Genomic DNA, 22,231 nt, shown 5'->3' with positions numbered 1-22,231 from the left:
GTTTGCAAAAAAAGTAAAAAAAAAAAAAAAGATCACCTTATTTTCCAGGTATAAAAAAAAGCAGCTGTTGACCCTGACCTGAAAAATTAGTTATTGTGCCTAGAAGTAAGCTGCTACAAACATAGTTCTTACCTCACAGTCTACCTCCATGGACAGAGTGGTTTACCTTTAGAATTGAGCAGTTGTTTTGGTCTGTAGTTCATTGCCTTTCTTTCTATTAATTTTCCCTCCAGCTCTCAAAGAGGCTAGCAGTAACATCTGTTAGAGTTAAGATACAGTGCAGTGACTTTTCTGATACTGGAGCCCTGTAGCATATTGGCTATGCAGAAGCAAAGAGATAGGCTTTTCTGTCTACATGATCTATAACACTGTGCTACTAATTCAAGAAGAGTGAACTATTTTTAGAGGTTACCAAATGACTCAGAATGAAGAAGCAATTGTGTAACAGATGTAAAACTGATCATTCAGATTGTCTGTTAAAAAACGGGAAGAAATCAAGAGTGAGCAGGGTTCTTTAACAGCACCCCGAACTAATTTAAAGCATGTTCCTGAATATAGAACCTTTTCTATTGTGAGCTATAGATGCTTCAAAAACTAAACAACTCCTTCCCCCATCCTGATGACAAGTATGATTTTTAGTGCAAGAGATTTATGCCAGTGTTCAATGTTGACTGCATTGCACATAGAGTTTTAAATCCCATTAAAAACTGCTTATCTTATTAAATGAGGAATTTAATAGTATGCTTGGATAATCAACAGCCAAAACAAGATCAGCAGTGTTTTCATATACTAGGAAAAATGATAAAAATGATGATGACTGATTATGTACTAAGTGTCAGCTCTGTCAGGATCATGAGCTTGAGATTTAAGTTTTAATATGATATTTCTCAAACCTTATTGATTTTCACTAGTTAAAATTCACAGGTTCCCCTATAAAGCTTCTGGAAATGTCACTGCCAACTCAACACCTGGAAAGTTTTGCATTTGAGTTAAAAAAATAAAAATTACTGCTGTGTTTACTCTAAAAAAAACTGAGAAAACCTAATAGCCTTAATATTTCAGCCGTTTTTCTATAGCAGTTCATTAGGTGCACTGCATGAGCTTAAGATAGAGAGTTTTCATTACATAACAGGAAATAAGTAATTTTTAAAACTTAGACCACGTTGTATAACATTCCTGTAAAGATGGGTGGTAAAAATTAGGTGAAATTGGTGGCATGAATTCTGCAGAGCTTTGATTTCACTGCAGCTGCCAACTTTCTACTTTCTTCTACCAGGTGCTGCCTTCAGAGAGATATTGGTAACGAAGTGACTCCTACTGTATTGTAGGATAGGGTAACCTGATGTGAGCATGCTAAGGTGGAATCACAGGATGGAGTCAGCAGTGGTTACCTTTGCATAGTTAGCTTTGTGAGGGTGAAAAAAACATACACAGAATGAACTAGAAACACTGGCAGTCTAAAGGAGGGCATACCCTATTTTGGGTAAGATAAGGGCTGACAGCGTATTGGTGCTGGTTGAGTAGAGAGGTGGAAATTTTCCTGCTGTGTTGGATTCTTCAGGTTAATATGATGGTGTTCCTTCCTGCTTTTGTGTTAGAGGCTAGGTGTTGGAGTAGGTAAAGCTTGCAGGGCTGTGGGGAAGGAATAGAGCTGTGACAAGTTACTAGAGCTGATCTTAGTGTTTCTAGTATTTGTGATACCTAAATACAGAGAAAACTCTGCTAGTGAAAAGGAAACAAATTCCATTCCACTGCATTTTTTTTCTAGCTGGCTTTTGAACTCTAATGAATGAAAATTCATCTGGAGCAACACTAATTGGGTTTGACACCACAAACAGAGCAGTAATGGAAGCAAGTTTCTCAGCTAGGCAATTTGATGATCTAACAAACTGTCTCAATGAGATTAGCTAGTTTAAGGTCTTGTGACATTATTCATTAGTTTCCTAACACACTAATCTTTACAGTACACTTCCCAGTTTGATGTTGTATCTCCTTCTTTAGCTATAGGCTCTATTCTTTCATAATGCTTCTTGTTAATTCACTGATAATCAGCAGAAAAAAAATAGCACTCACTGGTACTTTACCCTTTTCACAACGTCTCTGACGATGTTCATTTCACATCAATGTCATTTTACTGTCAGTGGCAAGGTGACCACATGAGCTGATCGAAAAGGCTTCAGTAAGTATTTATAAACAGATATCTGGGACATTTGTCAATGCTGAAATTAGTTTTGTGCAAGAGAACTGGTCGAATATTATTGTATTTTCAGGAATAGTCAAACTGCAGGAGTGTAACAGTTGATTGCCCAGAGGAAGCATCAAAATTCTATGATTAGCAAGTTCTTTGTTCATGTCAGCACAGGAATTTGAAAAAGGCAAAATCATCAGAATATCTGCAGTTCCATGCTATATACATGAGTACGGCAAGAAATGTGTGTATCTGTAAATAATACTGAACATGTTTAGGCATCATTAGGACTGCAGTAAAGCATCCTATATATATTATCAGACTTAAAAATCATCTAGAATTCTTCTGATCACTCCTACTGCTTTTTGTGATAATTCTTCACCCATGTGAAAAGTTCAAAGTAAGTACATGGCTTTCACATTAATCTAAAATAAAACTTAGTTGCTATCATACAATAACTGCATTTAACTGGAAGGGCAAATATTAGCTTAAGTTGCAGGGACACAGGAGATGCAGAGGGAGAATGTGCTATGTTACTCCTTTGCTCATCACAAAATTGTACTGTGAAAGAAAAAGTGTTTCATATGCATAAATAAAAATCAACAAATGAAATGCATCTAACAGTGCTTGTTTATCTGGGCAGTTCCACACATTTCTTCTTTTATAATGAATCATAATACGAGTGTAAATATCAATTCCCATCTTTCAAGAATTAGAAAATTTCAACCACTATTGTGTGTCATTCACTGTGTAAATGAACACTGTGAGTATCATAGGAAAAGCTGTTCACAAATGGAGCATTTCTCAGTTTGGAAATACTTTGTCTTACACTGTTTTATTTAGGCTATAGCTATAAATTCAAATCAGGTGCTAAGAAATGAGTTTACTCTGCTAAATCATACTGTTTTCTTTTGCTACCCAGCTCATCCTGTTAAGGTTAAAAAATGGTTAACAAGCAATCTGTAAGATCTTACAAGATGACATTTGGAAATCCTGCAGTCGTATTAGTCATTAGCCATGGCAATATCCTGCCATAAGGCAATGAGTCAGACGATTGATTAGGGAACCTCATCATGATATACCCTCCGGCATGAATATGGAGAAAAGGAAAAGGAAAAGGAGAAAGGATAGTGCATTGGACAAAGGAGAGAAACACAGAGGAATAGAAGGGTGATGGAAGTTTGAAAGAGCTTATGTTTTAGATGTAAAGGGTGACGGAAGTAATGGAGAAGAGGCAGATAGCATAAATCACAAATCTTGAGGACCGACAAGGGTGTGCTACCCTCATGCTTTGTGAGCAAAGTATCATTAGAAAATCTAATTTTTCTTGCACACATTGCATGGCATCCTGCTCTAGACATGAGGCACCTGTCAGCCACCTTCCTCACAGTTGTTCAATAAAAGTTGTGGAAAAGATTGGCATTGAAACATTGTCTGTTTTTAATTTGGCCCATCTTCTCAGATGGATGTGTGGATATGTATGGCTTTACCAGCTATCATCGTGTTTGCTGAGGAGCATCAGCAAAACAACCAAAAGTGCACAGAAGCTGACAGAAGGCCTACAGGGAACACTGGAGAAATGTTCACCCCTGAAAAAAATGCTGGGCAGTGCAATTAAAAGGGAAAAGCTCTGCTGTTTAGGGGCTTGTAGTGCTTTTACTGTTGGTCATACTATGACTCCCCTGGGGCTACTTTGGAAATAAAAAGCCCCCACGTTTGGCTGTGAAGCTCAGGTATGCAAGGCTGGGTGCCTGCCTCATCCCTGCAGTTAATCTCAGAAGCTGCCAGCTCCTTGTAGGTGAAAGGCAGGATACAGAAAATACAAGTATTGTAGAAATACTAAGAATGACAGATGCAAGATGAATTTGCTTGTATGTCTAAGACTTTACTGCAGAACTTATTTCTTTCAAAATTCATCTCCCTAATGCGTGCTTTCCTCCTTAGTGGGATATGACGACTTAAGGACCTTATTTGCAGTGTTTCCAAATGTCTGGGTCTGTCTTGGTTTGTCCTGAATCAAATTAATCTATGTCCTCAAGGGACGCACAATTCTATCAAAAACTAGTCAGCTTTGTAATTTTACTCTTGCAAGTTTAGTACCATTTGTCCAATATACTTGTCCTATAAACAGAGGTGCTTGTGCCTTTAAAGCAGGGGAGATATTAGTAAGATATTCTCCATGAAGGCACAATCTTTTGAGGGGTTCACTGGCTTTCTCAATCTGCATCTTCTCTTAGGCATTTCAGGAAAGAAGTTCCCAGTTTTGTTTATGTTTATAGGAAAGTGATTATGTGAAAAGCTGATCTGTTGGGGTTTTTTTGGCTTATTTTCTAAGTGTTCCAACTTGTATGAAAAATACTCTGCCTGTGATAAACACTTACTATAACTACTTTATAAATCAAAATGAATAATTTATTGTTTGTGCTTTTAAAAACTCTGTTAATCAATACCAAACATTTCAAAAGAATACATACAGATGATATTATTGGCAAGCAAGATTGCTGCTGAGATCAATGTAAAATTCCCGCCGTCTTCAATGAGTCTATTTTCAGACTGGAATGTAGGGTGTTACATTTTTGCAGACTACCATTACATGAACTCCTAATGACGGATAGTCCTTTTGTGAGAACTGCTATAGCCACAACAAAGATCAGAAGAAAGAGGTGTGAAGAATAAACAAAGAGACTGGGAAATGTGTTGAAATGCTCAGTTATTAATTAAATAAATGTAGAATCAGGATCAGAGCCTTATTTGAAGTCAAGACCCGGCTCCTGCTAATGATGTTGCTTCACATGCAGCTTTCTCAGGTGACACAGGGCTCATCGTTCTTGGGCTGTGGAGATCCCACATAGCATTTAACAACAAAATCAATTTTACGAAAAAGCTTCATCAGATTACTCCCCACTGCCACTAATTACTTTTCCTAGTGGCAACTCGCCTTTCTTTCTGCCCTATGCCCATGCTTATGAAGCACTTCCCCTCTCTGTCATTTACTTCTGCAAGACATGAAGCTCTTCTGACATTGATAGAAAAGGCAAGACGGAGAGAATGCTTCATGCCTTTTGCTCATATAATCAGTTGACCACAAGGCCATGTAATACAGTTACAGATATGAAACAAAGCTCCTGTTCACTATGCCTAACTTGTTTTCAAATTGTTTGATAACTCTTTTCTTCATAAGGAGCGTCAGAGCGCTTGTGTCTAACTCCTTACTGGGGGACTGTGGTGATATAAGCACATTTAATGATCTTAAACAACCAGAATTTCATAACATAAATATTACAATAAAAATATTATTGAAAGCTACATAGTATAAGGATAATGTCATATAATGCCATATATCATTAAAATGCATTTATCTTTTAATTGTCATATTAATCAGTTGATTCTGTGGACTGTAAACTTTTCATGAGTTTGGACTGCATTAGGAATGGGCCATTAAACAGTAACTGCAAACCCTCATGCCACTTATTAAACTGTGACTAATTTTACCTATTCTGACATTATTACTAACCTTCTCCAAATGTTTTAATATCTTTGTATAAAGATTAGCTCAAATGTTTTATTATGTTTTTGTCTTGCTCTGTGATGTCTCGTATCTTTTGTGTTAGTGCTATTATTAACAGTCAAGTACATGACGAAGTCCAAGGACTACATTATTTTCTTTGGAGTACAATTATTCCTGGATAATATTGGAAAATGCATAGGCTTTCCAGATGAACGTATCTAAACATAGAAACTGTATTACAGGGAAAGAATTGGCAAGATTAATGGCTACTGTGGTTCGTTATTCACTGTATTTTAAAGAATATTATCTACAATGTGAACCATCAACAAATAAAACAGAGGTTAGGGTCGTTATCCAGTCTTCTGAGAGCATATAGGACATCTCTTATGCTGTTCAAAGGACTTCTTGCGTGTGTGCATTCAATCAACTCTCAACAGGACTGTTCTGAAATTTCTTGATGGGCATCTAAATGTGACTGAGGATCATAATCTGGCCCCTTGTGAAAGACTGACACTCTCTGCCCAAAATGCCAGGAGGCTTTGAATGTAAACTTATATATCCTATTGATATCTTAGTCCAGTGCTCTTGACCCTGGAGTCATCAACAAAAGATGACCAACCGCAGAACCCGCAGAAAGCAGATGAATCTTGAGAAAAATGGACTTCAGGAGCACAGTATCAAATAGACACTGAGCAGTTATACTGTATCTAAGGGCAAACAGTGAATCCCTGAATCACATGTTGATTAAAGCCGGAATTGCACAGAAGTAGCCAGTTTTTTTTTCAATGCTGAGCAAAGGGATGTTATTATAATCAGAAAAGTAATATTGTTCCAAGCTCTACTCTCTTCCTGCATCTGTCTCTCTTTTTTCCACCTCTGCTATTTGTTAAATTTCTGCCAAAAGCCTGCCTGCCCTATAAAGCCTGGATCCTAGCTATAGAATTAAAGAAATAATAGGAATGGTTTATACTTTTTGCTTCCTAACGTACTCCTAATAACTTTTGTAAGATACCCAGCATGCAAGACAACATTAAAGAGAATGGAAAGTCCAATTTTCAATTTCTTGTAGCTTTTTTTTTATAAACTACAGAACATCCTATGATGTCAGGGGGTTTCATAATTCACATAACTGAAGTGCTGATGACTAGCAGCCTGGGTATTAGATCTTAACTGAAGATGATCATATAGTTTCTTCTGTGGGCCTTGTATCAGGCCTTGTGAAATTTTTTTCAAAGTTGTTTGCTGTGCAGAACTACAACCAGTGATTTGTGACACGATGTGCTTTTGTCCATGGATAATGTATATATTTGCAGAGATACTGGCTCCTGCTTTACTAACAAGGGAGGGGCATAAAAGGAAACTTCCGTTAGAATGGCAGGAAATACTTTTTTACATGCACAAATCTTCATAATCTTAACCTTAAGTTTACTAGCCAGCAAATGGGCTAAGTGTAGCCTCGCTTTTTCATCAACCCATTTTTTTTCCCTGTGGCTGTTGGTAAATCTACATTTGGTTGTGAGAATCCAACTTCTGTTGGCAGAACAGGCATGAGACATGTACAGCTTGTGCAGATTGCAGCCTGTATCAGTGCTTAAATAGTGAGCTCTGAATTTCATTGCTAGGCTGTTCAGTGCCCCCACAATGTCTTTCAAAGTCTTCTAGGCTCTGGCTTATTGTATTACCTTTGTCAGTCTGAAGTGCAGTAATTTATATTTGTCACGACTGCCCTTCATCTGGTGCGGTGCAACCTTGGGCTTTTTTGTCTTGTCTTTTTTATCAGTAGCGGAGTTCTGTATTTTGAATAATTAAAACCACATCAATAGTTGATCTCAGTGATAGAGTGTTCAACACTAAGATGTCTTATGTAAAGGCCATGTGTTTTTACTTCTACTATCTTATTTGCTTGAACTAGATTAAAAAAAATTTGTCATGAAAAATTAAAGATAATAATAATAGGCATTATTATCCTGTTTACTACATGCTGCTAATATAGAGAGATTTAGATTTCTCCTGAGGAATGGTTTGATGTATATTTGTTTTCAATTAAATTTGCATATGCCACTTTAAAGAGAAAGATACACTATTTATCTCTCCATTTGCTTTCACTGAGGAGGGAATAGAAGTTCCATACTTCTCCCCCTTTGCTGCATCACTGCAGGAGAACCTTGTATTGTGCATCGTAAAGAGACTGGGAAGCTGGGTAATTAATCATGAGCTTTTATGTAATAGAAAGTTTAAAATTCATTAGCTTTATATCAGAGTGAGTGTTATGAGGGAGAACATGTTGTGAATGAGAGGGAGAGCCTTATAATTAAGGAAGTGTGTAAATAATAATGAAAGTCATTAGTGCCATTCAGTTTGTAAGAATGTCATAATGTAAATGGAGCACTAAAGTGAAATTTGCGATGACAAACATTAACGATACAAAAGAGAGAAAATGTGGTTATCTTTAGTTTGACAGATAATGTCAGCTTTCTTGCAGGGCCCAGATGGTGCACAGGAAAATGTTATGAACAGTTTTATTTTAATATTTTTATGATGTGATATTTGGGAATACAATGTCACAAACACACAAGGAGGTTTGCATTTGTGAACCAATAGTGCCTTGCAGAGTACAGAGTCCAATGCTGAGTGATTGAAACAAACAGATAGGGAAAGACTTGTCATTGATGCAAGACTGTTGTTGCAACAAAGGTGAGGTGCTGAGTAGCGCTGTTTTATGATGCTGTTAAGTTTTCTGTCTGTCTCTAGATAGGCACTTTGAATCTTTCCTTCATTTTACTTAAAAAAAAAAAAAAAAAGAAGAGAAGGGGAGGGAGAAAAGGAAGAAAATGATTTAACAATTATGTGGGAAATTATATGATGCTAAAATTGTACCATGTTCTGCTCTTTCAATGAAGGGACTTTCTACAGTACTGTGCATTGCAAAGGCTATAATTTTAGGGCGTGAAAAAATGTAGATTCCAAACAAAGAGAAATTTAAATATGTCTATTGGATAAAGCAAGTCGAAACAAAAAGAAGGCAGCTGGAGAAAATTTGGGGGAACTGTACTATTTTAAGGCAGTGACTGAGAAATAACTATGCTTAAGACTCTGAGACCTGAAAGGTCAAAGACCTCAAAGTGCTGAAAATCTTACTGGTCTTTGGATTCTGTCCATGAAGTACAGAGCTGTGGGATTTCATACTTTGTGTTGAATGGACCTAATCATTACATAAGCAGTCATTCATTCTTTACTGTCTTTTTTGCAGCCCACTAGCCAACACAAGCTGATTCCACAATGTTCAAGAGAAACACTGCAAATTGCTAAATTGATACAAAATCAAACTCATATTCCATTAAGAGTCTTAGAAAATGAACAGTGGTCCCAAATGAGTGAAAGGAGAGAGAGGTGAGGGTGTGCTGGAAAGCAACATGCTCTACTCACAGCTGAGGGGCACGTTCTAAGGTTGTAGCAGCAGGCAGATGAGAGAATAAAGAGCCTATTGGGCTGGTGCAAGATAGCAATACCCACATTTTATCAAATTATTACCTCAGTAGGATTTTAACATATAGCTCTTGAAAAAACTCTAAGACTCCCCGGTTGTATTACAAAGGCCACATTTTTGCTACTTTCATCACCACTGACAGAACCTGAGCTGGTTTTCAAATGACACATAGGCAGGAATTATTCTCTGCTTAATGCAAGGCTGCTGCTACTGTGGGGTTTTTGGGTAGGACAGTCCTAAGCAGAATCACAGTGACGATGCTAAATTATGGTTATGTCTGTGCCTTTTCCAGTCATTATTATTGAGCATAAACAAAACTAACTTGATGCTATGAAAACTGTAAATAAGATGCTATCAGCTATGTTGCTTCCAGTAGTTTGTGAAGGGCTGTTTTTGCAAAGCATGATTTAGCACAGGTTGAGAATTTTGTTTTGGTTTAGTTTCATTTTTTTCAGGTTGCTCCTGCTCTTTATCACATCTTCACATTGTTTTACACATAAAGCACAATGTGGCCTTAAAGGGGACAAATAAGTCATCTCATGTGGTTATGAGGGGAACTCATCTGCCAGCAAATTACGTTATGCCTTTAACTCCCTCTGTTGTGGAGGGTCTCCCCATCTCCTCCTGAGCAGTGTTCATGACCAGTGTTTGCTGTCTGCTGCTTCTCTAATTGAACAGGTTAATAAAGCTGAGGAAAAAGGAGTAGGCACAGATTGTCATGATTTTACAGAATAAGAGCTAGCCTTTCTTTTCTTTACCTTTAGTACAATTCCAACCTTTATATCTATTTGATTACAGATTTTGAGTATTAGTCTGTCTTCTATTAGGTTTATCCTTGTTTAGGAAAGGCATATTTTTTTCAGACTTCTCCTTGAATTATTCCCCGTACAGCAGTGTTTAAGATTTGGCTATCCACAATACTAGCAGCCATATCTTGAAGTCTTTATATGGTTTTCACCCTTTCTAGTCTCAGGCAATATCTCTATTAACCTAAGTGGAAGTGGCCTTAGCAAAGATAAAGCTCAGCCTTCTTCAACAAGTTGACTTTGGATTGGGGATCCTAAAAAAGCAATCATTTCCTAGCCTCTTTTTAGTGACATAGTGGACTCTATCACTGTCCTGAGTTAGCAACCCAGCCTTGCAGTTGCATCCACAGGAAGTCTAGGGTAGGAGCAGCTGTATAGAAGTCAAGGCCAGTGCCGTTCTCTCTCTGGGAGGTCCCCAGTTGTCTTCCTATATATTATAGTTCAAATGCAAGTCAATATTTAGGCATCGTGGGTGGTAGGAAAGTTTGAAGTCCTAGGTTTAGTATATGTCTGTATTCTGCTCATTGGAGGTCAGTGCTGCAGCTTCGTGGCCAATGTGAGCCTTAGAAATAGAATAGAATAGAATAGAATAGAATAGAATAGAATAGAATAGAATAGAATAGAATAGACTAGAATAGACTAGACTAGACTAGACTAGACTAGACTAGAATAGAATAGAATAGAATAGAATAGAATAGAATAGAATAGAATAGAATAGCATAGCCAGGTTGGAAGAGACCCACTGGATCATCGAGTCCAACCATTCCTATCAAACACTAAACCATGCCCCTTAGCACCTTGTCCACCTGTGCCTTAAACACCTCCAGGGAAGGTGAATCAACCACCTCCCTGGGCAGCCCGTTCCAGTGCCCAATGACCCTTTCTGTGAAGAATTTTTTCCTAATGTCCAGCCTAAATCTCCCCTGGCAGAGCTTGAGGCCATACCCTCTTGTCCTGTCCCCCGTCACTTGGGAGAAGAGGCTAGCACCCTCCTCTCTACAACCTCCTTTCAGGTAGTTATAGAGAGCAATGAGGTCTCCCCTTAGCCTCCTCTTCTCCAGGCTAAACAACCCCAGCTCTCTCAGCCGCTCCTCGTAAGACTTGTTCTCCAGCCCCTTCACCAGCTTTGTTGCTCTTCTCTGGCCTCAACATCCTTCTTGTGGTGAAGGGCCCAGAACTGAACACACAATTCGACGAGCGGGCTCACCAGTGCCGAGTACAGAGGGAGAATAACCTCCCTGGAGCTGCTGGTCACACCATTTCTGATCCAAGCCAAGATGCCATTGGCCTTCTTGGCCACCTGGGCATACTGCTGGCTCATGTTCAGTCGGCTGTCAACCAACACCCCCAGGTTCCTCTCCTCCAAGCAGCTTTCTAGACAGACTTCTCCTAGTCTGTAGCACTGCATAGGGTTGTTGTGCCCCAAGTGCAGGACCCGGCATTTGGCCTTGTTAAACCTCATGCCATTGGACTCTGCCCAGTGGTCCAGCCTGTTCAGATCCCTTTGCAGAGCCTCCCGACTCTCCAGCAGATCGACACTTCCACCCAGCTTAGTGTCGTCTGCAAACTTGCTAAGGGTGCACTCGATGCCTTCATCCAGGTCATTGATAAAGACATTGAACAGGGCTGGACCCAGCACTGAGCCCTGGGGAACCCCACTTGTCACTGGCCTCCAGCTGGATTTCACACGATTTACCACCACTCTCTGGGCCCGGCCATCCAACCAGTTTTCCACCCAGGAGAGTGTGCGCCTGTCCAGGCCAGAGGCTGACAGTTTCTCAAGCAGAATGCTGTGAGAAACTGTGTCAAAGGCTTTGCTGAAGTCCAGGAAGACCACATCCACAGCCTTTCCCTCATCCAGCAGCCGAGTCACTTTGTCATAGAAGGCGATCAGGTTAGTCCGGCAAGACCTGCCTTTTGTGAACCCATGTTGACTGGGCCTGATCACCCGGTTCTCTTGCATGTGCTTCATGATAGCACTCAAGATCACCTGCTCCATGACTTTCCCTGGCACTGAGGTCAGACTAACAGGCCTGTAGTTCTCTGGGTCCTCCCTGCGACCCTTCTTGTAGATGGGCACAACATCAGCCAGCCTCCAGTCCAGTGGAACTTCCCCAGTCAGCCAGGACTGTTGAAAGATGATGGAAAGGGGTTTGGCCAGCATATCCACCAGCTCCTTCAATACCCTTGGATGAATCCCATCTGGCCCCATAGACTTGTGGGTGTCTAGTTGGGCTAGCAAGGCTCTGACCGCCTCCTCTTGGATCATGGGAGCCTCATTTTGCTCCTCTTGCTCCTGGGTTTGTACACAGATGGAACAACTTTCTTTACAATTAAAAGACTGAGGCAAAAAAGGCATTAAGTACCTCAGCCTTTTCCTCCTCCCCTGTCACTGTTGTTCCTTCTGCATCCAATAGGGACTGTATGGTCTCCCTAGACCTCCTTTTATTATTTATTTATTTATAGAAGGATTTTTTGTTATCTTTCACAGACTTTGCCAATCTGATTTCTACCTGAGCCTTAGCCCTTCTGATTTTTTCTCTACACAATCTCACTTCCCTCCTGTAGTCCACCCAAGAGGCCTGTCCCCTCTTCCACACCCCATAAACATTTCTCTTTTTCTTGATATCACTCAAGATCTCTCTGTTCAACCAAGCTGGTTTTCTCCCCTGCCGGCTTTTTTTCCGGAACATGGGGATGGCTCTCTCCTGAGCTGCTACGATTTCCTTTTAGAAGAAGGAAGTTGTCTTCCACGCATTCCAGGAACCTCCTAGACTGCTTCCTTTCTGCTCTATTGTACTTCCAGCAGATATCAGGAAGATTGAAGTCTCCCACAAGAACGAGAGGCATTGATCTAGAGATTAACCCCAGCTGTTTATAGAAGAGCTCATCAGCTGCTTCTCCTTGGCTGGGTGGTCTGTAACAGACTCCCATCACAAAATCTACCTTCTGGTGGGCTCCTCTGATTTTGACCCACAGGCACTCAATCTCCTCATCGCCACAATCCATCTCAACGGAGTCCAAGTCCTCCCTTACAAAGAGGGCTACCCCGCCTCCTCTCCTACCCTTCCTATCCCCCCTGAAGAGTTTGTACCCCACCATAGCTGCACTCCAGTTATATGAGTCATCCCACCATGTTTCCGTGATGGCAACGACATCATAGGCTCCTTGCCCTATGACAGCTTCCAGCTCTTCCTTCTTATTCCCCATGCTGTGTGCATTGGTGTAAATGCACTTCAGCTGAGCTGCCGAGCCTTCAGCCCTCTTAGAGGGAACAGAGCTCATTCCCAATTGCCTGGTAACTGGAGTAGCTAGCTCCAGAGTGCCCGTATTTCACTTAACACCCCCAGGTGTGTTCTCCCCCACTTTCTGTGTGGTGAGGTACTGGTGGTCCACACCAGCACACCCTCTCCGAATCACCACTGCTCCACATTCAGGCTCGCTCCTGTCTAGTCTGGGCCCAACCCCCTCCCCCTTCACATCTAGTTTAAAGCTCGATTTATGAGCTTAGCCAGGTTTTTAGCAAGGGCTTTAGTCCCCCTAGGAGACACACGTGTCCCATCCTTTGCAAGAAAGCCTGGGGGTGTGTGAGCCACCGCATGATCAAAGAAGCCAAAGCCCCTCTCCTCACACCAGGCTCGGAGCCAGGCATTAATTGCATTCTTCTTCCTGACTTCCCGCTTCTCTCTATTTAGCCTTGGGATGGAGCAGAATAGTATTTGTGCCCCAGAGCCCTCCATCATTTTCCCAATGGCCTTGAAGTCATTCTTGATGGTTTTGGTCTTTTTGTTTACTAGATCATCGTTACCAGTTTGGACTACTATCAGAGGATAGTAGTCTGTCTCGTGGACCAGGGAAGGAAGTTTTCTAGCTACCTCCTTCACTGATGTCCCCGGTAAGCAGCAGACCTCTCTGTGGAGCGAGTCCGGTCTGCAAATGGGTCCCTCCGTTCCTTTTAGGAGGGAGTCCCCTACAACAATCACCCTCCTCTTCTTCTTAATGGAGGATGTTTTTATCTTTTTCTGAGGATGGTGCAGCCTAGGGAAGGATTCTAGGCTGTGGGAGCCATCATCCTCATCCTCAGGGTTGGATTCCACCTGCAGCACCTGGCACTTGTTCTCCAGGGGGATCTGGGGCTTTGGTGTCTGGGTGAGGGGAGCAGGTTTCTTTCATCTGGCAGGAACTTGCTGCCATTCCCCATCTCTTGTAACCCCAACCTTGCAGTTTGCAGGTGGATGGTGTTTGGACACACCAGCTCCAGCAGGCTGCTGAGTTAGTGAGAGGGCACTACTCCACTGGTCTACCTCCCTCTCACACTCCCTGATGGTCCTCAGCCTCTTTACCTCCTCCCTTAACTCCTCCACCATGTGAAGGAGTTCCCCCACTCGAGCGCAGCTTTCACAAGTGGAGCCAGTACCAGAGGCACGAGCTGGTGTGGGAGGGGGGCGCTGCCTGCAGCCCAGGGTCTGGGTAGCTGCCTGCACCCACTGTGGCTCTGTCTGGGTGGCAGCATCCATCCTGCCTTCTGCAGCACATGGAGCAGCTTTAATCTTCTGCCGGGTGGCCACCATGGTCCTCAGTGTCTTTTGTCTGGTCTCTAGGTCCTCTCTGCACCCTGCCTTCTCACCCTGCCCGCTCGAACTGCCACTCAAACTGCCCCACAGCTCTTTGCCACACTCCTCTTCGCCGTGCTCCAGGTCGCGGTGCTCCCAGGGGGACTGTTTAAATCTCCCGCATACTTCAGTGAGCTAGGGTGGGCTGCAGGAAAGCAATACATCCAACTTACACAGATGCTGTGGCCAGATCCTTTCTGTAGCTTCTAACAAAATAAATTAAACATTATTTAAAAAAAAAATAAAAAGGAAAGCCAAAAAATTGTATCTGGTACCAATGAGTATCAACAGATTAGTGTAGTATCACATTATTTATGAAAAATACCTGCAAGGTAGGTCTGGGCCTAATGTCAATGGGAGCCTTCTCTTATACTGTTACATTAAAACCATGCATTTCAGAGGAGATTAGATGTTCTAGAAGCAAAAGTTAAGAGGACAATCTGTTTAGGGGAATTTCAATGGGAGAAATTGGTAGTTGGTGAGTACACTGGGCTACAGGGGCTGACTGGCACAGCAAGCCTTCTTTTCTTCACCTCCAAATAATTTTCCAAGTTCCTTCTCCAGGTTTTCATATAGTATCCAGTCTACACAGCAGCACTGCTTATTTAACAGACATTGCACTGGATTGCACCTATGTGCCCTGATCAAAACACAGAACAGAGATGTGTTGAAAATTACCAAGACCCAGACTCCTCACTACACAAAATAAATAGTTGAACTGAAATACCTTACAGCCTGTATGATTGTTCTCTGTCTACTTACAACTGGGATGGTGGTCTGCTATAATATATACTGGCGTTGCTTTTGAGTGTTAAAACAAGTATGCAACTCTATAAGCACATTTTACTGCTATTCTTAATATTGCTCTGGCAGGACTTCTACAAGGTAAATGAGGATTTCTCTCAAGATTGCTTCTTTCTTTATTCCCCTCTCTGTTATTTCCCAGATCCACTTGCTCACCCATGAAGTTCCCTAGTTCCCCAACGTCCCCTCCAGGACACGTTAAAGGCAGATGTAGGTCTAGGGATGGTTTAGCAGTGAGAGAAGCACCATTTACTTTTGAAAGCCAGTATTACCCACACCTTACTGTTGTACCTGAAAATTGTTACCAAAGCTTGTCTGCTATCTAGGTGTGCTGGGAAGAAAGCTATGCTTTTACACTTTGATTTAGACAAAGAGCTGCAATAAAGACATTCCTTGGTAAGCTCTTGATGGGAAACTGCTTTGTGCTAGTGAAGTTGTTTGTGATTCTTATAGCTCCTATGCCGAGGACTATAACTACCCTCCTGCAGGTACTGTATTTGTCGTATGTCTCCTTAGAGCCACTCATATTTGTAAGCCAAGCAGTTCCTGGGCTCTTAGGTGACCCTGAGCTGTTGGATTATTAAAGCTCGTAAATCCTGTTGAAAGACTCTGGAATTTCCTCAGCCTGATTTCTTCCCTGCAGTACTCTAATATGTGTAGGTAGTGCACATTCCCCACAGTGAATCACAGATCTCAAGATAACCAGCTTACTACATTCCCTGCCTGGGACTCTTCCCTCCTCCTCTTTTTCTCACCATTTTCTTTCTGGCCCATCCTAACTCCACAGTTCACAACATTCTTGCTGACTCTTCTTATTGCTCCTTCTTTTCCTCATCACTGCATGTTTTGTCTCTCTGCCCTAATGTGCACACTGCACACACATATTAAAAAAAAATGCCACGATGTTAAATTCCTACATCAGACATGTGCTTCTGTCCAGAGCAACTGAGAGCTGCCTGCCGTCTGACTTTCTCAACCTGTCATTGCACTTTGAATGTTGTCTGCAATATGACTGAGTCAGAATGACACCATGATGAGTCCTCTGTGTGGCCTTTGGCTTACTTTGGATCATCCTTTTTGAGCTGTTAGCCACCCTTTAGCCCAAAACCAGTCCACTGTCCTTCCAAGACTATGATCTGGAAGTCCCCTGAACCTCCTGCCTGTAAATATAGATAAAGAAAAAGCCTACAACAGGAGAGACCATTTGCACCAATGCTAGCTGTCAAAGCTAGAGTTCAAATTCCTGTTCCTGTACTTTTGAGAGTCACTGCTGAGCAAGAACTGCAGTTTCTGGTCTTAGGGGGGATGGAATGACTTTTTTTCGAGGCGGGAGGGTGGGGTGAGGAACTCCACACTGAAATATCCTTTTCAAGATACACAGATATGGCACATCAAACACTCTGGGATTTCTAAAAGAAACTAAGAGGGGATTTGAACTGTCAAACACAGAGAAACGATGCTTTGCTTTTAGTGGGAAAAAAAGACCTTCCCCAACCCCTCTAGCAACAGACTATATTTTTAAAGGGTTGTTCATTGATCATCCTCCAAAGAGAGAGCCTTAGATTTAGGTACCTGATCTTAATCCTAATGAAGTCCATTGCAAAATTCTCACTGACTTCAATGTGAACAGCACAAAGCTTCATTTTTTAAATCAAATCTGAGCTACCCGTACAAGCTGTACACAAATTGCTTGTTTAGTTCTCCTTTACTTGTGATGTTGTAACTGGAATAAATATTTCAGCTCTTCTTGAGATGTGCTTGAAACTAGAGAAATTTGACTATATTTACATATTGTAAAGTGCAATTTTAAACAGAAAAGCAGTATTTTGAAGCCCACCTAAAAATTATGCATGATTAATGTGTTTGTAACAAATAGGACATAAAAATGGGAATAAAGTTTAAAAATAAAAAAACAACTAAGACTGATTTCTTTTAAACAAGATTACGATAAAATAAATCAACAGTTAGCTTATCATACTGTTGTGCCTCAGTTTGAATCATTCCATAACTCGAAAACACACTAGACTTTATATGCTAGCTTTATTTCACTGAAAAATAACTACAGGCAGAAGAAATGTGCAACCAGTCATGCAAGCTTTTACGAACACTGCATGCCTTCTATCACAGGATTCTCCTGTGATTGCAGAACTGCATGAAACTCTGTATGTTTGTCTGATTTCACATATTTCCAGTCTGGTGTCAGTTTTTGAGAGCCCACTAACGTTTTCTTGATTTCTAAGTGAAATTGAGTTAACAAAAAGTGCGCTTGAAGTGAACAAGCAATGCAGTCTGTTGTCATGCTTCAAAAATACCTTCAGCTTAAGTGTTTGGTGTTGCCTATTGGAATTTTGTGATCGCAGAGCACACGTATGCTTACCTGCTATAAGTTAGTCCTGTTATGCAAGGGTACTCTGCAAGACAGGAGTCCTAGAAAGCATGTACTGGGAGTTAATGAAATGTTTTATTCAAGAAAGTATTTGGAGAGTAGGTGTTGTTTCTTTCTCCCACCCCCCTCAACCCCTCCTGGAGTGTCAGAGGTCTGAAGAGTATACCAATTCTGACTGTGCTTAAACACAGAGCTTCTGCTGGCTTCCATGAGGCCTAAAAGGACAGTTATCCTTGTGTATATTTACAAATCAGCACAGGCAGAAGCAAACCATTGCCATGGTTCCCCAACTCTTAGATACTATGCAATGATTGTGATTTTTCTTTCTGCAAAGAAAACTCCTGAAGAGGGAGGGATGTAGGACGCATACTCTGTTAGGATTATATCTGGTTCAGAGAAGGTGTGAGGTGACTTCTCAACAAAGGGAGACAATTTCACCTCTTCGCACATGCTGTGTTTGATGCTGTTCACCATTCTAAGTTGAAATGCAGCATGACACTGAGCTGATACCTTTTGTTTTCCTGAGTATTTCCTTAGGTGTTGCTGTTGCTGGCATCTTTTAGCATTTGGTAACTTGCCCCAGGCACATCCTACCTTACAGGAGTCAGTGAACTGCCAGGGCTACAGCTTGGATGAATTTTTATCTACTTACAGATCTGACGTATAACTTCGACACTTCCCACTCTGAAGAAACTCCAGTATCGCCCAGGGTGGGAGACAAGCTGTGGACACACAGCTGTTTTACATGTTCTTTATGTCTAGTGACTGGAGTAAGGTTTTGAAACATTCACTCCCGTCACAGCCTCTCCTCTTTGCAGGTGAGTTACAAGTCGTTTAGTGAAGGCATGAGTGAGTACAGCTTTCATGTCCTGATGCAGCCTGCATTCTGTCACTTAGCTAGGTACCCTGCTTGGGAGGGAGGGTATAATGTCCAGTAGCCAGGTGAGGTCCTCTACATTTCAGTGCATGTTCAAAATAGTTTTGATAGCTATTGTGGAAAACAAGCTTTGGTTCACAGAGGATATGGCTGAAAGAAACACATCAGAAGCAAAGAACTGATCCCTCTCCTGTTGCCAGCCGCAGCACACTAGTGCCATTTATAGCCTTTCTCCCAGTCTTTTTGATTTTGGATGCAACTCGTAGCACACGGTGTAGGGATCTATTAAATAACAAAATTAAAAGGAAATGGAGCCACACGCAACCATCGTAGAAGTAAGCCACATCAGGAGGTGCGTTAGCAGAACAGGTTTTGGTGTGCCTGGCTGAATGTCTCTGATCACTTGAGGCGTAAATCAGGAGCCTGTTAATGCATACCCTGTTGTGGTTCACTGCTCGCTATGTTTTTCCAGTCTGATTCCAGTCAGTGGTCCCTGGTAAAAACAAGTGGTTGCTTCTGAGGAGAAAGAAGGAATCCAGGGGTGCCAGGATAATACCTGCTAAGGCAAATGTGTGTGTCCTCCCCTAGCCTTCTGTATATTTGTCTGTGTTTGACTGGTACATGAGTTCTTCTACATTTGTTAATTGTGGCAAACTGTCTTTCGTGAAAAAGGCTTTCTGGAGGTTGATAAGAAAAAGAAGTGCATTTTTAATTGCATATTTTAAATAAGAATTGTCTGTCTGTGGGAGTTGGGTTATTTGTATTGCTGTAGACATAAATGATCACTATATTTCATAGTGCCTTGCTGCCTTGTACTTATTGACTGTTTATTTTTCATCTACAGGATTACTAATTGCAGCTAGTACCAGACACTTCTGTCTCCTTTCAGGTTGTTGTAGTAAAGGGCATTGTACCGGATGCGTGGTTATTCACAGAGCATGCATTTCCAGCAGCTGAATTGCTGGATCTGCTCTAAATGATCTATGGCAATTACATTTGGCGTTGTACAGCTATAATTTTACTGCATATTAATACCCACCTAGCAAAGAGGTAAATGCCCTTTTCTCGGCTGGGTGCAGAATTAATGCCCGCATATATTCAATTGGCTAAAACGAAGCTCATTTTTTAAACGGGTAGCAGGAGTTTTATGTATTGGAAATGCGTGTGCTTGTGAAACGTCTGTTTCCCTGTGCCTTGATGGTGTGCACTGAGGCTCCTGGAAAAACATCATCAGGCCAGATCCTAGATGGAGACATGCTGGTAAGAGGGAGGGGAGGGGGAAGGGGATCATGTGCCCCATTTTAAGCGGCTCATCTGCTGCCACCCAAAAAGTCTTTTATCATTTTACCCCTTTCAGCAGCTTGACTGATCAGCGCGGATGCTGTCAGGTTCCACCAGCAAAAACAATAATTAAAACCACCCTCCCTAGACCTTCCCCACAGCGGTCCCCTGGGGTCCATGGCCCATATTTTTCTCCCCTCTTTTCTTGGGAGGAACGGAGGAGCGGGTGGCAGCAAATAACGAGGAGCCGGAGATTAACGAGCCTTCTCCTTCTTAAGCGCTGCTCGGGGGCTTTGTCTCCGCTCCCGGCCGAGGACGGGCTGACAGGGAGGGCTTGGGGCGGGCGGTCACACGGACGGACGGACGCGGCGACAGACGGAGCGCGGTGGGGCGGGCTGGGCAGGCAATGGCGGCGGAGCCCAGGGCTGCCGGCGGGGCCGCCTGAGCCCCAAGCCGAGCGAGGCGAGGAGCCGGGCCGCGCCACGCTGCGTGGGCGGGGAGAGAGAGAGAAATAGAGAAAGGGAGAGAAAGAAAGGGAGAGGGAGAGGCTCGCAGGCAGCCAGTACGGCGGGGGAGCGGCGGATAAAGGAGAGGCGGAGAGAGGGAGAGCGAGGAACCGGCCGGGACGCGGGCGGCGGAGCGGGGCGACGCGAGCGGAGGGCGGCGGACGCTCCTCCCGAGGAGGAGGAGGAGGAGGAGGAGGAGGAGGAAGAGACCATGTCTTTCAGGAGGGCAGGCGCTGTACTGTAACAGCAGCAGCCGCCGCCTTTTATCTGCAGCCAAATAAACAAACCGGCCAACCAAACATACCAAACAAACAAACCAAACAAAAATAACCCAAGACGCTGGGGGCAGATCCCGTTTTCAGGCCAGGTAAAATAGAAAAAAAACCAAAACGAAATAACAAACAAAAAAAGCCAAAGCAGAATCTGTAGACATTTGTGGGGCGTGATGTTCTTTGTTGTTGCGATTTGTCTTTGTTTTGTTTTGTTCTTCTGGCATGTGTCTTTTGTCATCTCGTCGGAGTCATTTGCCCCCCATCCCATTCTTGCCCCCTGTGATGTTTTAATTTTTTAGGTCAGCGCGGCTTTGAGCATGTGAAGCAGGGGGAGAGGGGAAATAAGAGCTGTGCATGGAGCTGGGGCTTGGGTTTATTATACACGCGATGTGCAAGTATTTATGGCAACTGCAGGATTCCGGCTCTTAAGATGTGGTATTTACCAGAGGGGGGAGGGAAAAAGGGAAAGGGGTGAGAGAAGAAAGAAAGAAAAAAAAAAAGGTCTTATTGATAGTGTAGGGGGGCAGGATGATAGCGGAGCTGGAGCCGGAGCCCGGCACGGGATCGCGGAGCCGCAGGGTGGAGGCGCTGGAAGGCAGGTACGGCTGGAGCTGCGGGTGCCCTCGCCTCGTAGCCGGTGTCCCGGGGTGGGGCGGGGGGAGCTGCGGGAGGGAGGCCTCCCGACGGGCGTTTTGGCTAAAATACATTGAACTATTAAAAAAAAAAAAAACCAACAAAGTTTTACTTGCTGATTTGTGAACGGCGCCGAGGGGGTGCGCTTTAAAAAGCCGAGCTCCGCTGGAGGGGAAAGCCTAAGCGTGTCTTTGACTGGCATTGTTCTTAAGGGTGGCGATGGGAGGGTAGCGGGGGTACTTGATGCTTCCCTAGCATCCCCTCTTCTGCGTGCAGTGAGGGAGGAGGAGGAGGATCACAGCCCAGGAGCTGAGGTCACATCGTTAGGTATCCTGACCGTCTCTTTTTCATGGAAAAACTAGTTCATTTTACTCCGCTTAGTGTAATTCTGCTTACTCGTGTGCGCGTTTCGGCGGTGTCTCTTGGAGACCTCACCCAGACGTGCTCATCCACTGTAGCCATTACGCAGTTTTGTTTAATTGTTGTTACTTTTTTTTTTTTTGTGCGTTCGTTTACCGTTCCAGCCGGGGAGGGCGGAACACGCTCGAATTTGAGGTGCGTTTGTCTGTGCGAGGTGTGTCTTTGAGTCTCTGCCTTCCCCTCCCGGCTTTGCGCTTCCAGGTGTGCGCGGTTTGGCTTAAACTCATCCCGCTGCCGTGTGTGACATCGCTGTCAGTGAGCCGAGAGGGGAAACAAAGGCATTAAAGAGCAGCAGGAGTGTTTGCTGATCACCTGTTTGACTTCTGTACCATCGCGCTGAGCTAGATGCATGCCTGGTGTGCGTTCTTCTCAATGGCAGATGTAGATTTTAGGCAAGTACAAAGCAATTGAAGCTGAGGGTGATGGGGAGGAGGGAAAACCAAAATACTG

The 22,231-nt window shown here is 42.8% G+C and overlaps 1 protein-coding gene across 4 annotated transcripts in view; it reads left to right on the top strand.

The window, feature by feature from the left end:
- The window catches only part of ARPP21 (cAMP regulated phosphoprotein 21), a 199,244-nt gene that overhangs the window by 40,314 nt on the left and 136,699 nt on the right, over positions 1 to 22,231 (top strand). Inside the window, exon 1 of one of the 4 annotated variants that reach the window (XM_069859866.1) lies at positions 18,589 to 18,610. The exons of 1 other annotated variant lie outside the window; for it this stretch is intronic. The gene's annotated coding sequence lies outside the window, so the exon portion shown is untranslated. Of the gene's footprint in view, positions 1 to 18,588; positions 18,611 to 20,708; positions 20,824 to 21,551; positions 21,689 to 22,231 lie in introns of those variants that run through there. 2 more of the 4 variants (XM_069859861.1, XM_069859862.1) reach the window with 2 other exon arrangements.

The sequence above is a fragment of the Phaenicophaeus curvirostris genome, chromosome 6 (assembly GCF_032191515.1).
Source record: "Phaenicophaeus curvirostris isolate KB17595 chromosome 6, BPBGC_Pcur_1.0, whole genome shotgun sequence".
In the NCBI taxonomy this organism is placed as follows: Eukaryota; Metazoa; Chordata; class Aves; order Cuculiformes; family Cuculidae; genus Phaenicophaeus; species Phaenicophaeus curvirostris.
The sequence above is the reverse complement of the archived record's forward strand: the minus strand, read 5'-3'. Positions and strand labels throughout refer to the sequence as shown.